Source organism: Bubalus bubalis, chromosome 22 (assembly GCF_019923935.1).
Source record: "Bubalus bubalis isolate 160015118507 breed Murrah chromosome 22, NDDB_SH_1, whole genome shotgun sequence".
Taxonomy (NCBI): Eukaryota; Metazoa; Chordata; class Mammalia; order Artiodactyla; family Bovidae; genus Bubalus; species Bubalus bubalis.
The window spans coordinates 10,555,954-10,571,146 of record NC_059178.1 but is presented as its reverse complement, the minus strand read 5'-3'; the positions used below and the strand labels follow the sequence as shown (position 1 = coordinate 10,571,146).

The window sequence follows — 15,193 nt, the reverse complement described above, 5'->3', positions numbered from 1 at the left end:
GCCCCTCCTCATTGTCCGAAATGGGAATGGGTTGGAAGTATGGACTGGCCTCCCATAGACAAACAAGTATGCTGAGCACGTAGGCAAAAATGAGTAAGATTAAGATTTGTAACTTTGCTAGCGAGTCTTGGAAAAATGAGTCTAATTTAGACTAAAATTATACACATCAACACTTTAGGAGTCTGAAACTGATTGCTTTTCCAAGTGATTCTATACCATAGACTGAGGAGAAATAAGATATCACCACTTCCACCTACAGTCATGAAAATAAAGACAGAAAATTAAGAAATAGTACAAGTTGTATGGGCCTTCAGTGATCTGTTCCACAGAACCACAGTGTACAGATTCAAGGTTGAGAATCAGTGAGGTGGGATGTGTGAGTGAGTTCTGAAAGCAGAGGAAGCGAGAAGAGGGGCATGCTAACACGTCTGCTTTGTCACATGTTCTCCTTTAACACAGTCTGCCGAACACATCCAAGTTTGCCTTTTCCATAAGTAGTAAGAGTTTAGTAAATATGAGGGGCTTCCCTGGTAGCTCAGCTGATAAAGAAGTGCCTGCAATGCAGGAGATCCTGGTTTGATTCCTGGGTCAGAAAGATCCTTTGGTGAAGGGATAGGCTATTCACTCCAGTATTCTTGGGCTTCCCTGGTGGCTCAGTTGTCAAAGAATCTGCCTGCAATGTGGGAGATATCGATTTGATCCCTGAGTTGGGAAGATCCTCTGGAGGAGGGCATGGCAACCCACTCTAGTATTCTTGCCTGGAGAATCTCCATAGACAGAGGAGCTTTGGAGGGCTACAGTCCATGGGATCGTGAAGAGCAGGACACGACTGAGTGACTAAGTACACAGTAAATATGGAGGAAATTAATTGTGATGGATGCGTAGATGAGTCTCCTCGGAGTGAAGGTAGACGTTCGTGAGTAATAAAGGAAGACAGATATGTAATGAGTGATTATACATGCCTGTTGTCCTGGTGCAATTATTCATATCCACTCCTTTTACTCTCAAAAGGGCATACATTGGACACTAAATAATATGGTCACCAGTTGTAAGCATACACACAAAAGTAGGCATCACTGAAGATTTTTTTTCAAAGCATACGAGGCAGAGTTGTGCAGCTCAGATCCCCTTTGAGAAGGTATTTGCTGTCCAGCTGTGCAGAATTTCAGCTGACAAACTCTCTGTCAGGATCCTCCTCCCAAGGTGGTATCATGTTTTGAGAAGCCCTCAGTGACTGAGCAAGGCGTTTGAAGCTGAAGCCACATCTTCTCAGTCTGGTCCTCATCAGAAACTCAGTATGCTGATGGTACAAGGCACTCCCGTCTGGCACAGGACTCCTCTGACGGACAAGTTTTACCCCAGAGCTCCCTGTTGGCCTTTGTCAAGTGTGCATCGTGATCTACCAAATCTCCATCTGCTGCTCGTCCTTTTCCTGTCCTAGGAAATGTTCCCAGACAACCCAATCCCCTAATCTGAACATTTAACTTATATTCACTTACGGGCTGGAAATGTAGCAACATCAGACTATTTTAAAGAATCCAAGTTCACATCAGGTGTCCGGTTATTAAATGTGATGCAGTTTAAAGATCAAGGTAACATGTTCCATGGGCATCTAGCCATGGACCAATGTGAAGAGTGGTGGACGGAGCACCTTTTCTAAGAAAAGGCTACTTAGAACTTGAAATCTCTTTGCTGATGGAAAACTACCCTTGAAATCCATTCTGCTCATGGTCCAACATGGACAGGAATTTTTTTTTTTTCTTTTTCCTCTCTGCTTTGCTGCAGGAGAAAGGAAGCGAAGGCTTGAGCAGGGAATTTATAAGGGCAAATATAACCTTTGGTTTGATGCTCAGTAAGCTGACCGTTAAAGGTGTATCATGCTAGATAAATGTCAAAAGTCAAATAAAAGCCTCAATAATAAGCTGTCCAGAGGCTAAAATCCAGAACCCTAAAGCCACGAGAGGAGGATTAATCTTTAAAAACAAATTTTAACCCAAACTGAAACTGGCCAAGGTGACTTAGAATGTTCTGATAAACTTGGGGTTTGAGGGGAGGGTGTGTGTGAAGAAAAGAAAGACGAGACTAATCCAAGATGGAAAATACACCTCATTGTTCCAAGATTTTTGTATTTATTTAGATCTTACTCTAAAAATGGTAAAGTGGAGCAAAACCCAGTGAGTATCATTGTGGGCTTCACTGTGTCCACACTAAATCCCTATGTTGAAGTCCTTAAACCCTGGTACTTCAGACTGTGACTATATTTGAAGAAGGGGTCTTTAAAGCAGCAATTAAGTTAAAATGAAGTTGTTAGGAGGGATTCAAATTCAATAAGACTGGTGTCCTAATAGGAGGAGGGGATTAGGACACAGATACAGGGAGGGCTGTGTGATGACACAGGGAAAAGACGTAGGTCTCCAAACACCATGGTGACATTAGAATGGGGAGCCCTTTGCAGGGGACTGCATACAGGTGGAAAGTCCAGTAAGGACTATTTCCAGCAAGAATGAATTCCATGTGGTATAGGTACAACTGAAGTGCAGGAAGTGGGAGGAGCATTCATGCGGCCATTTGTTGCTGTTGTTCAGTTGCTCAGTCGTGTTCGGCTCTGCAGCCCCATGGACTGAAGCACACAGATTTCTGGGTCCTTTGGAGCTTGCTCAGACTCATGTCCATTGAGTCGGTGATGCCATCCAACCATCTCGTCCTCTGTTGTCCCCTTGTCCTGGTGCTCTGTCATACCTTCTGTCCTGTTTTTTCTTTTTTCCTAGTTACCTCTGCCAGCTCCTAACTTAGAAGATGCATGGATGGTCTTTATGCTCATGATTAAAGTCAAAAATTCAACTGTGATGTAAATATTTCCTGAATACTACCAAGGGGTGGTTTTTTTCCCCAAATGCTTATTTTGTTTAGTAGAAGACAGTCTTCGACTTATTACTTTCTTTGTTTGAATTAAATTTCTATAAAATGAAAACATTTCCTCATTTGGAAATGTTCGTGAGGGCTTTGCTAGTCAATCTGAAAAAATAATCTACTTAAATTTCTGGGGTCAGAAAATCTCTAAGAAATGTTCTGTGGGTTTTTGTTCATACTAAAGAAAAGGCATGTGTGCTAAATAGATTCAAGGAGTCTTCAGATTACTCACCCATCATGTAGAGTTGAAGTGAAATGAAGTCACTCAGATGTGTCTGACTCTTTGTGACCCCATGGACTGTAGCCTATCAGGCTCCTCTGTCCATGGGATTTTCTAGGCAAGAATACTGGAGTGGGTTGCCATTTCCCTCTCCAGGAGATCTTCCTGACCCAGGGATTGAACCTGGGTCTCCCAGATCGTAGACAGACGCTTTACTGTCTGAGCCACAGGGAAGTCCTAGGTAAAACATTTTAAGGACCAGGATTCCTTAAGAGATTATTAAAGTTTAAGAGCTCAACTCTCAATGAATTAACTCATCCCATAGTGGCAGCAGCACTTGTTTTTTGTTTTTATATTGGATTTCCTAGAGATGAGGCTCCATTGCAACCCATTATTCAGATTGGATAACAACAAATTATTTTGCCTTACCTCCTGCTGTCACCTCCAGACATGCTTAGTGGAAGATTTTAAACAACAGAACATGCTTTGGGATGCGTTGGCCCACTCCCATGTGCTTTCTGGGTGTATAGCATGATTTTCCTTTGCTTAAAGCACAAGAGAGGGCTTTCAGAATTCAAAGGCTCTTTCGGATCTATCATAGTGGACCTAGAGTCAAGAATAACTAGAATTTCATATATCATAGTGGAGAAGGCAAAGGCAGTCCACTCCAGTACTCTTGCTTGGGAAATCCCATGGATGGAGGAGCCTGGTAGGCTACAGTCTACTGGGGTCTCGAAGAGTCCGACACGACTGAGCGACCTCACTTTCACTTTTCACTTTATGCATTGGAGAAGGAAATGGCAACCCACTCCAGTGTTCTTGCCTGGAGAATCCCAGGGACAGGAGCCTGGTGGTCTGCCATCTATGGGGTCGCACAGAGTCACGACTGATGTGACTTAGCAGCAGCAGCAGCATATATCATAGAGTTAAAAGCCCCTCCAGAATGGTTTGGATGCTTGATAGTTCTGGAGATCTGAAATAAATGAGGGTTTCCTTTGCAACAGAAGCATTCTTCCATTGTTTTCTTTCACCACCTCCATCCTAGGGTTTCAGCAGCACCCCCTCCTCCATTCTGAGAAGAAGGATTATTCTCAGCCATAATTTTCCCTATTTCTTAGGCATGTGGCCTTGAAAAAATAACTTATGACACATACCATTATAGTGATACCATGTCAACAAGTCTATGTTTAAAGCATGTTTCCTACTTACCTTGATTTGTGAGCTGTGAGACATGGGATAAAATTAGTAGTGGATAAAAAGAGGATAGCTTCTTTTTTTAAAAAAAAATTCGTTTGGCTGCACTGGGGCTTTGTTGTGGCACTCTGGATCTTTGGTTGTGGCATGCAAACTCTTAGTTCCAGCGTGTGGGATCTAGTTCCCTGACCAGGGATCAAACCCAGGAGTCTTAGCAGGGAGCGTGGAGTCTTAGCCACTGGACCACCAGGGAAGTCCCACAGAGGGTAACTTCTTGGCACAACTATTTTATACCCTAATTCTGTGGTTCTGGACGCTGGCTCCATATCAGCATCACCTGGAGAAGTTTGCCCGGATCCCTCTCCCATCAAGTCTGATTAAATGATCTGCAGTGGGGCTGACACATTGGTATTTTCATTTTTTTCTGGATTATTTTTGTGTGCAACCAGGATTGTGAATGGCTGGTAATTGGGGCAATAAAGTATAAGCCTGTGTATGAGTGTGTTCATATTTATAAGTACCCCACTAAATAAGGATGACACCTGCACAGAGTTAACACATGTGTAGTGAGAGTTGGCCAAAGTTAAAGAATCCATGTATAGAAATAGATGGAGCTTTTCATTCAGTCTTCCAGGAAATTGAAGCTTGGATAAATCTTTGCTGAATTTGTGACTTCTTTGTTTGTTTTTTGTTATTTTTTTGTGGTTGTTGTTGTTATTCTCGATGAGTCATTCTTGGAAGCATGACTGGTCTAAAAGCATAGATCTTGTCTTAAAATTTCTCCCAGTTGGACTTCCCCATATAATGTCTACATATTTCAGGTTTCCTCAGAAGGAGGTCTCGAGCTGAGTTTTTAAAGAAGTGAGAAACATGGATGGAATTGCAGGTTGGGAAAATTCCATGTGAGTGGAATATATGAAATGGGCGAAGCAAGCAAAGAGGGGCTGGGAAGGAAGGACATGATAAACTGGCCTCCCAACCCCTTGGAGGGACCTCTGCCAGCGGCAGCATGAACCTGAGACCTAATGGTCTCATAAGATTTGGAATGGGTTTTAGGTCATCTTTGAAAGCAGTAGTCCAGTTGTCCATCTTTGGGGATGCTCCTTTAGTGATTCTACTTTACATGATGTATATATGATTTGTTTAAATCTAGTTTGTACCATAGTTAAGTTATCATCCCACAAAAATTTATTTCATGAGAGAATTATGAGAGTCTTAGTATTTCCCTTAATTAAATTCTTAGAAAGCTAAATTGTGTTCCTTATAATAAATTAGGAGAGCATAGAAAATTATAAGAATTGAGTCATCTGCAATTCTGTCACCTGAAATAATCATCTTAAACATTTGGTGTCCTTTTGGGCCATTTTGGAAAGGCAGAACTTAGATTTCCTTTTCTATGTACCAGTCTCCTGATGGTAGCAAACAATGAGAAATACAGCTGATGCTTTCTGTGTATGAATTGAATAAATGCAGAGAAATTGAGCTCAGTGATGTCAGACCATTGACATTTATTTGGTGTCCACTTTGATCTCTACTTAGCTTTCAACTTCTGTGGTCTAATTTTTGTCTTCACCAGTAATTTGGTCCATGAAGCTTTGCTTACTTTCCCAGATCCAAGAGCAAAGAGAAAATGGTTTCTCAGTTTTGCTCAAGTTGAAGAAATGGCAAGGAACTTTCAATTAGATCTAAGATGCTAGATCCATTGCCCCTATCATGGTTTCTGTCTCTAGAGCAGTCAGGTGGTATGTGTGTGTGTGCCATCAGCTGTGTGTGTCTGTGTAAAGGCTCTCCTCCTTACAAAGGAAAGAGCTAATAAAGTCCACCATTACAGTAATCTAAATTTACAAAGCAATTATCATTAGTTTGACATAATTGCCTTCTGCTTAACAACTTAAAATTTCTGGATTTATTTGGGAACTGAAATTTATAATGCAAATATTATGCATGTATTGATAGATCATTTGCATCTGCAATATTGATGGTTTGGTTGAGAACCAGGACAGCTGTTATATAAATCTGGGTGGCTTCTATTAACCCCAGTGTTCATGGGCAGAGCTTTCTGTTCTTTTGCTCCTTTCAGTCCCTCTCCAATGTGTCTTGAAGGAAATTTGCAGTACTGCATGCTGTCTGTTGGCTTGCAAGGACACCCAACACATTATTGGCTTCTTCTCTCCAGGGAAGCAATTTATACTCCTCAATTTCTAACTTCTGTCCCAAATATTATTTCTGGCTCAGGTGTTGTTTCTCAGGATCAGTACTATTGACATTTTGAGTGGGTAACTCTTTTCTATGCAGGGTTATCCTGTGCAATTAGGAGTTTACCAACATTACCAGTCTCTGTTAACTATATGCCAGTTGCATCCCCAAGTTGTGACAACCAAAAATGTTCCCAGACATTGCCAAATGTCTCTTATGGCAGGACAGTTGCCCCTAGTTGAAAGTGACAAGTGATCTTGGCACACATTAGATTTCTATATTAACCATCTCAGGTAACACGTTTGCATTTGAGCTGGTGATTTAATTTCAAGTCCTTAACACTAGACTAGTGTTTCTCATACATGCACACTGGACCCCTTGATTTACTAAAAGTCAGTAAGGTCCAAGGTCTTCTCCAGGAATTGGGTCTGGAATTAGGCCCAAAGCATTTTTTAACTCCCAAGGTGAGTTGAAAGTGCAGAGAAGGTTGAACATCCTCCTAGAATGTATGACCAAGGGTAGAGAGCTGCCTTGATGTTCCATCATGTCATTAAGGTGGTAGGCTATTCAGAAAGCATCCTTAAGCAACTTCACAGATCTAGCTGGTCCTTCCCTGGTGCTTTCATAAAAGGATGTATGATGTCATTTAGAGGTCAACCTTGAGATGTGTATTTACTTTTTTTCCTGGTAACTAGCAAATGTCATCTGAAATATGATTGGCTCTGGTTTTATTAAAATAGGTAATGTGTTTTTCTAGGTAATTTCATTCTTGACAAGCATAAAGAATGTGTTTAAGACAAAACTAAACACATAAAATTTTAAATCAATTATTTCTTTAAATAGAAGGCAGAAACATAGCTTAAATAAAGGAAAATTTCAGTAAATTTAATTTATACAGGGGTTTGTGTCATGTTTGTGTGTGAGCCTGTTGAATGTTTCATAGATCACAGACATCAGTTATTAGCAAATTTTTACATAAGACTAGAGATGATATTTTTCACTATGAGTTTCTCTAAAGAAGAGAATTAGAATTTGGAAAACTAAATTCTTTAGTATTTAGTATTTAGATAGGACAATGTATCTATCTCCTTATGAACTTGTTAGACACCATTTTGATATACTCGGACACCAGTCAATTCAGACAAATGGGATTTTTGTCTGCCTAGCATACTTTTGGAGAAGGCAATGGCACCCCACTCCAGTACTCTTGCCTGGAAAATCCCATGGATGGAGGAGCCTGGTGTGCTGCAGTCCATGCGGTCGCTGAAAGTCGGACATGACTGAGCAACTTCACTTTCACTTTTCACTTTCATGCATTGGAGAAGGAAAAGTATTCTTGCCTGGAGAATCCTAGGGACGGGGGAGCCTGGTGGGCTGCCATCTATGGGGTCGCACAGAGTCGGACACGACTGAAGTGACTTAGCAGCAGCGTTCTTTTACTTCTTCCTCCTAGAAAATGGTATGTGGTTTCCTTTGGAACATACAGCATATTCCCCACGTTACTGTAGATGATCTAACCCAGTGGTCTGTCCTCACCTTTAGTCACAAGCATAGTTGTGCAAAATAAGCTAGGCTAATAATAAACTAATATAAGATCACCATCACCCACAAAGAGATGTGAGATGCAGGCTGAGTCAGTTAGAATCCTCCCCTAGAATTTTCTGCCTTGGAGGATGAAAGATAACTCTCAATTTCCTCTTGGAACTTGGAATATATATAAGCCTTATGATATCAGCAAACACTCTTACTGGTATATAGGGAATGCCTGTGTGAATAAGAGAAAATGAGGCCAGCAGACATGGGATACGAGAGTGAGTAATGGCATCTTTTTAGACATATGTCAGATTACAAGCTGCCCCAAAGAATGTGATCCAATGAAGGAAAACTGCTTCACTGCATCTTTGCAGATTCCATGTATATAAGTGGTATATCTGAATTTCAATTGTAAGAATTGTCAGTGAAGAATTGCTTTTGTTTCCTGTTTGGTTGTTTCTGCCTATATGAAAGAAAAGTAATTCAGACCAAAACCTCTTGAAAATTGTAAAGTCGCTGCAATTTTGAATATTATACCTCTGTTGTGTCTACTTAAGTCCAAGGGAATCAGATATTTTGGATGTCAACACTAACACAAAGTGAATAGGACTGTATTTTTTGTCATACCAGATTTTAAACATTGAGAATCATCTTGTCATAGGACATGAATATTTGAATGACCCTTGAAGGTTGTCTGTACTCTGCAGGAGGTACGCACATGTGCAGAGAAAAGCTGAGGTCAATGGCATATCACTTCCTTCTAGTCAAAGTACTGAAGTTGGCAATGATCTGATTCATTTCTTACAGATTAGGAAAGATTCAGAGTTGAAATTTCAACCTCGTGTGACTAGTTGCCAGTTGGTCTCATGTTCCTTACAAAGGGAGTTCTTGACTGTTTACAAATCAAATGGAAGTGTATATTCAATCACAGAAACCCAGAAGAAAAATAAGATTCTCTTTGAAAACAGAGGCTTTTCTGGTGGCTCAAACAGTAAAGAATCTGCCTGCAATGCTGGAGACCCAGGTTTACTCCCTGGATTGGGAAGATCCCCTGGAGAAGGGGATGGCTACCCACTCCAGTATTCTTGCCTGGAAAATCCCATGGACAAAGGAGCCTGGTGGGCTATAGTCCATGGGGTTGCAAAGAGCCAGATGTGACTGAACAACTAACATTTGGAAACAGGACATCATAGATAGCCATACGGAAGACCAGAGTCTTCGTAATAACACATTCTTGAGAGCTTAAGGTAGCCAGCTGTCGTGTTCCTAGCCCACCTTGAGTTCCTGTTTGAGCTCTCCAGCTTTAGATGGACAGTTTTCCTTCTGGGGTGCCCAGTACCCTGACTAGTGTGGTATATCCAAAGAAACATTTGCTGCTTTGATTGTAACAGACCAGGTTCCTTCCTATCTTTGTTTGTACTTAGGTTTCATGTAATCTCTCAGTAACAGAAATCCCGTCTTCTTTTGTATATATTACATAGCTGAATCAGTTTCCAAATATAAGCTCTGATCACTTTGCTTGTTAATTTGTGGAATTGTATGTCCTAATCCTGCTAACAATTAGAAAAAAATTCATATGAAAGAAAAAGTTTTAAATGTATCCAAACTCAGATAATTTGTCTTAAGGAATAAGGTAAAATAAAGAGTCTCAGTACTGTTGGCTTAAAATCTTCTGAGTCTCAATAATACTTGTGCTCAAATTAAATGAATGGTTTATATTAGGAAGGGGAAGGTTTACAGTGGGTAGTGAGGCTTGTCAAAAGTCTTGAAGATGTGGTAAAAATGGTAAAGTGGGGCTTACTGATGTAAAGTTTTTGCATTAATAGCAGTTTCAAATGTCACTAAAACAAATGATTTGTGTGAGCAGGATAAAACCATCTCGGGTGCCTCATTAAGACCAGCGCAGCACCTCCTCAGCTGAACTAAAAACCATTTTACCACCTATTTTATAGGTTCATTTAAATGATTTTCAACCTTTCAGGGAAATTGTTTTGCTTTAGAAAATGAGAAAGTCTGAAAACATTTCAACGAATCACTAGCAATCTTTGTTCGAAGTGTCAGACACATTTTTTATAAATAAAACATGTCCACAGGCAATGTGTATATACAACTATATATATATATATGTGCTATATTTGCATATATATATATGTAAGTTTAATTAGCTTTAAGGTGAAATTAAGGAAAAATAATAAAATATCATTACTTATGTAGAAGTGTCCTTCAGTTAGTGTTGTTTCAAACATAATTAAATAGCTTCTTCAAGGCTTAAAGACCCCCATATTATTCAAATAGAAAAATTGTTTCTCCCCCAACCAAAATGATTCGTATAATAGAAATTTCATTCATATTAGTCCCCTGTTTGTCTCCTTTTCCTGGTGGGACATCCAAAAGGAGAAAGTGCAAAATCACTGCCTCCAACCCTCTCCCAAGACATAGATGCTGTCATGATAGAGACATGATACAAAGGCCAGAAGAGAGAATCATCAGAACCCTGAACAGGCAGGATGGGGAAAAAACTGGTTTGAAATCACTCCTTCTCTTGCACAAGTGTGTTGCTCCTTGGGAGTTACTGAAATTGGGACCAAAGTATGTTTGGGACCAAGTATGTAATCTGTGCCTGGCTGAGTACACCGTGGGGCCCTCCAGTGACTGAAAAAATAAGGCTAATTGATGCTATCATCACCTGACTTTAGGATCTCAGCACATAACCAGTCATCTATATTGGAGATTTGGATCTCTAATGGTTTGTTTCTTTATTTAAAAAAAACCTGTATTCCCTATAGTGCTAGGAAAGTTTATAGATAAAATCTCAAATTATTTAGCCACATATCAATAACCTGAGATATGCAAATGACACCACCCTTATGGCAGAAAGTGAAGAGGAACTAAAGAGCCTCTTGATGAAAGGAAAGAGGAGAGTGAAAAAGTTGGCTTAAAACTCAACATTCAGAAAACGAAGATCATGGCATCTGGTTCCATCACTTCATGGCATATAGATGGGGAAACAGTGGAAACAGTGTCAGACTTTATTTTTGGGGGCTCCAGAATCACTGCAGATGGTGATTGCAGCCATGAAATTAAAAGACGCTTACTGCTTGGAAGGAAAATTATGACCAACCTAGATAGCATATTCAAAAGCAGAGATATTACTTTGCCAACAAAGGTCCGTCTAGTCAAGGCTATGGTTTTTCCAGTGGTCATGTATGGATGTGAAAGTTGGACTGTGAAGAAAGCTGAGCGCTGAAGAATTGATGCTTTTGAACTGTGGTGTTGGAGAAGACTCTTGAGAGTCCCTTGGACTTAAAGGAGATCCAACCAGTCCATCCTAAAGGAGATCATCAGTCCTGGGTGTTCATTGGAAGGACTGATGCTGAAGCTGAAACTCCAATACTTTGGCTACCTCATTCGAAGAGTTGACTCATTGGAAAAGACCCTGATGCTGGGAGGGATTGGGGGCAGGAGGAGAAGGGGACGACAGAGGATGAGATGGCTGGATGGCATCACTGACTAAATGAACATGAGTTTGAGTGAACTCTGGGAGTTGGTGATGGACAGGGAGGCTGGTGTGCTGTGATTCATGGAGTCGCAAAGAGTCTGACATGACTGAGCAACTGAACTGAAGGTGTTTTAGGTTTGTGTTTTTCTATTTAATAAAAGGTAGAGGCTTTCAGAGCGGGGAATGTCAAATTCACATTGTATATGTTGACTCTCTTGGAAGTATCAGTGGCTCTATCTTTTATATTCTAGAATATAAGCTTTAAGAGCCACCTTGCTTGTGTCTACAGCTTGGCCCTGCCAGGCCCTGGCATAGGATTTTACCTCTCTAAGCTTCCGTTTTCTCCTTTGTAAAATAAAGAGAGAGTTAGTAACTATCTCAGAATTGGAACAAACATTAAAGAGGATTATGGATGTAAGGTGTAAGTGTTTTCCTGGTAGTTATTGAGCACTCAAAAAAGTTCTTATGAAGATTACATAGACACCTTTGCTCTTTACTCCCTGACAATTCTCTGTATCCATTCTTGTCTACTTCAAGATCCACTAAGACTGGCATTCCATTCATTATGTGTAAGAGAAGATAAGACAGTAGGCTTTATTTGGGCCTTCCCTGGTAGCTCAGTGTAAAAAAATCTGCCTGCAATGCAGAAGACTGGGGTTTAATCCCTGGGTTGGGAAGATACCCTAGAGGAGAGCATGGCAACCCAATCCAGTACTCTTGCCCGGAGAATTCGATGGACAGAGGAGCCTGGCAGGCTGCAGTCCATGGGGTCGAAAAGCATTGAACATGGCTGAAGTGACTAAGCAGCAGCAGCAGGCTTTATATAAAGACAGTATTGAAATACCTGAAAACATGTGATGGTTAGTTCACCAATCAAGGGATTCGTTAAGATTTCCTACTTTTTCCCAGAACATCCTGTAACTACAGTATCTGTATTCATAATTTAGTAATAGCTCCTTGTTAAATTATTATATAATATTTTTGCTTGTGATTTGAACTGAATGCTTGAGACAGCCACATATCTGACATAGTATGACTAGAAATTAATATGATTGAAGCCGAACTTGGATATCCCAATGTGGTTATGTTTCTTAAAACTGTTAGGTTGGAATTGCCACCAATGAGCCATACCACCTCCATCTTAAAAAGCTGTTACCCTGGAAATTTCCCAGCCCCCTTCCCTGCTAAATAAATTAATAACGGAAGAGTTTCCTGGCAGTATATTTCTTAGGACTTGGTGCTTTCTCTGCCCGTGGATCTGAGTTCAATACCTGATTGGGGAACTAGGATCCTGCAAGCTGTGTGGTGTGGCCGAAAAATAAAAAATACAAATGATGAAAGCAAGAAGGAGAGAAGGGAAGGAAGAAGGAAATTTGTACAAATGGACTGTAAGTGCAAGGAATATGTGTGACTTCCAGGATGAGCTGAGAAGAAGCAAGTGGACAATGTCTCCCTGATTTTCTCTGTCAACTGTATACAGAAGACCTGGGTTGAAAGGGTGCCACTGTGCAAGATAAAAGAGGCCGTATCCCTGAATTGTTCCATGGAAAGCTATCCACTGAGCAGGAATGCCTGCATTAGTGGTTTTTGTAGCAACGGATACATTTCTCTTTTGCTGAGCCACTGAGATTTTTTTTTTTACATCATTTCATGAATCTGTAACTAATACAAAGAGTATTGCAATTATTCCAGTGACTTGCTGTTGTTTCAGATATTTTCAGGCCTTTTTTTTTTTTTAAGATTTCCTATCAGGGTTCCTCCTCATTGGCAAATGTTCTAGCTTAAGTTTTTTAGACATGACCGAAAGCCATCCATTGTCTTGATTTAGGAAATCTAGGTGTAGAAATTCTCAACGTATTAGAAATAATGCTCATGTCATAATCCCAGAAAACAAGCCCCTTAATACTGTAACTTCTTAGTATTTTTAAAGCATTATTGATTTATTTTGACTGTGCTGGGTCTTTGTTACTGCACGAAGCTTTCTCTAGTTGCAGCGAGTAGGGGCTACTCTAGAGCTGTGGTGCTCAGGCTTCTCATTTGCAGTAGTGTCTTCTCTCGTGGAGCACAGGCTCCAGGCGCACAGGCTTCAGTAGTTATAGCACGCAGGCTCAGTAGTTGTGGTGCTTGTGGAATCTTCCTGGATCATCAGTCAAACCCATGTTCCCTGCATTGGCAGGTGGATTCCTAACCACTGGACTCCCAGGAGAGTTCTTCAGTATTTTAGTATGACAGAATCACACTAAGAGCCACATAGCAGAGCTTCTTTGTATCATGTTGGAACGTCTTACCCGGTTGAACCTCAGTCCTCTTCAGAAGACCTGGTTTCTTATTTTTAGCTCTACTTAAATTTTTTATGAGGTATAATTCCAAAAAACAAGAGGATGATGAACTGTGGGGGTAGTATAGACACATATTTTATAGAAGGCTTGAAATTCGTAAAAATAAGTGACAGGCTACATGTTGCATGGTAATCAAAATATCCATACGGCAATGTTATCCAACATCACATCTTGTTGCAATGCATGATGGTATTATTTCCTAGATATATCCAAATTATTCTCTGTAAAAATGGCTTTATTTAAAATTCCAAAACCATCTTGCAGTCAGCTAGCTCACATAATCGGATGAATAATATTGGGATATGGGATCATGTAATATTTATACAAACCGGCATGTTATCAGCAAGCCCAAAACAGCTGGAAAGCAAAGTTTAAAGGATTCCTGATACGACTGACTAGGTTTCTGGAGCAGGACTTGTTTGCAGTAAAACTGTGAGAAAGAAAATTATATCTTGCTCCTCCCTTAAGTTTCTGCATTGCTACTATCTTCTCCATGGTTCTCCTTAGAGCTGCAGACCCTGAATCACAACTTGACCTTGAGTGTGTGGCTGCTAAGTCACTTCAGTCGTGTCCGACTCTGTGTGACTCCATAGATGGCAGCCCACCAGGCTCCCCCGTCCCTGGAATTCTTGAGGCAAGAACACTGGAGTGGGTTGCCATTTCCTTCTCCAATGCATGAAAGTGAAAAGTGAAAGTGAAGTTGCTCAGTCATATCTGACTCTTAGCGACCCCATGGACTGCACCCTACCAGGCTCCTCCATCCATGGGATTTTCCAGGCAAGAGTACTGGAGTGGGGTGCCATTGCCTTCTCCGTGAGTGTGTGGAGACACACGCAAATATTTTTTTTAAGACCCGTATCTATATAAACAATTTCATTTTAAAATATAGTATATATTCAAGATGAGCTTGGAGCATCTTACAGTGGCAGCAAGTTAGAAAGTACATCAGCATACCTGTCAATATTTCCTAGTGTCCAGGTACCATTTTTTCAGGCTCAAGAACCATTCCTTCTTTTTCATCATTATCAAATGCACCATTCTTGACTAATTTCATCCTTTCCTCTGGGACAGTTAGTAATGATGGTTTTACCCGTAGTGTTATGGCTTCTTAGAACCTGTTTTTATTGAAACACATAGATTTCTTTGCCTTTGCAATTTCTGAGTACTATTTACTCATGAGTGCATCATCCATTGTGCTACTTTTCAATACTGGCTTCTAATGACTCTTAAAAAGTCTTATAGAGTATCTTATAGATGAACAATTAATTTTCTAGACATGTTGATTAGATTTAAACTTTATAG

General features: G+C 40.4%; 1 protein-coding gene across 8 annotated transcripts in view; it reads left to right on the top strand.

Moving 5' to 3' along the window:
- DCC (DCC netrin 1 receptor) overlaps positions 1-15,193 on the top strand; it is a 1,367,203-nt gene that overhangs the window by 32,278 nt on the left and 1,319,732 nt on the right. The gene's annotated exons all lie outside the window — the stretch shown is intronic.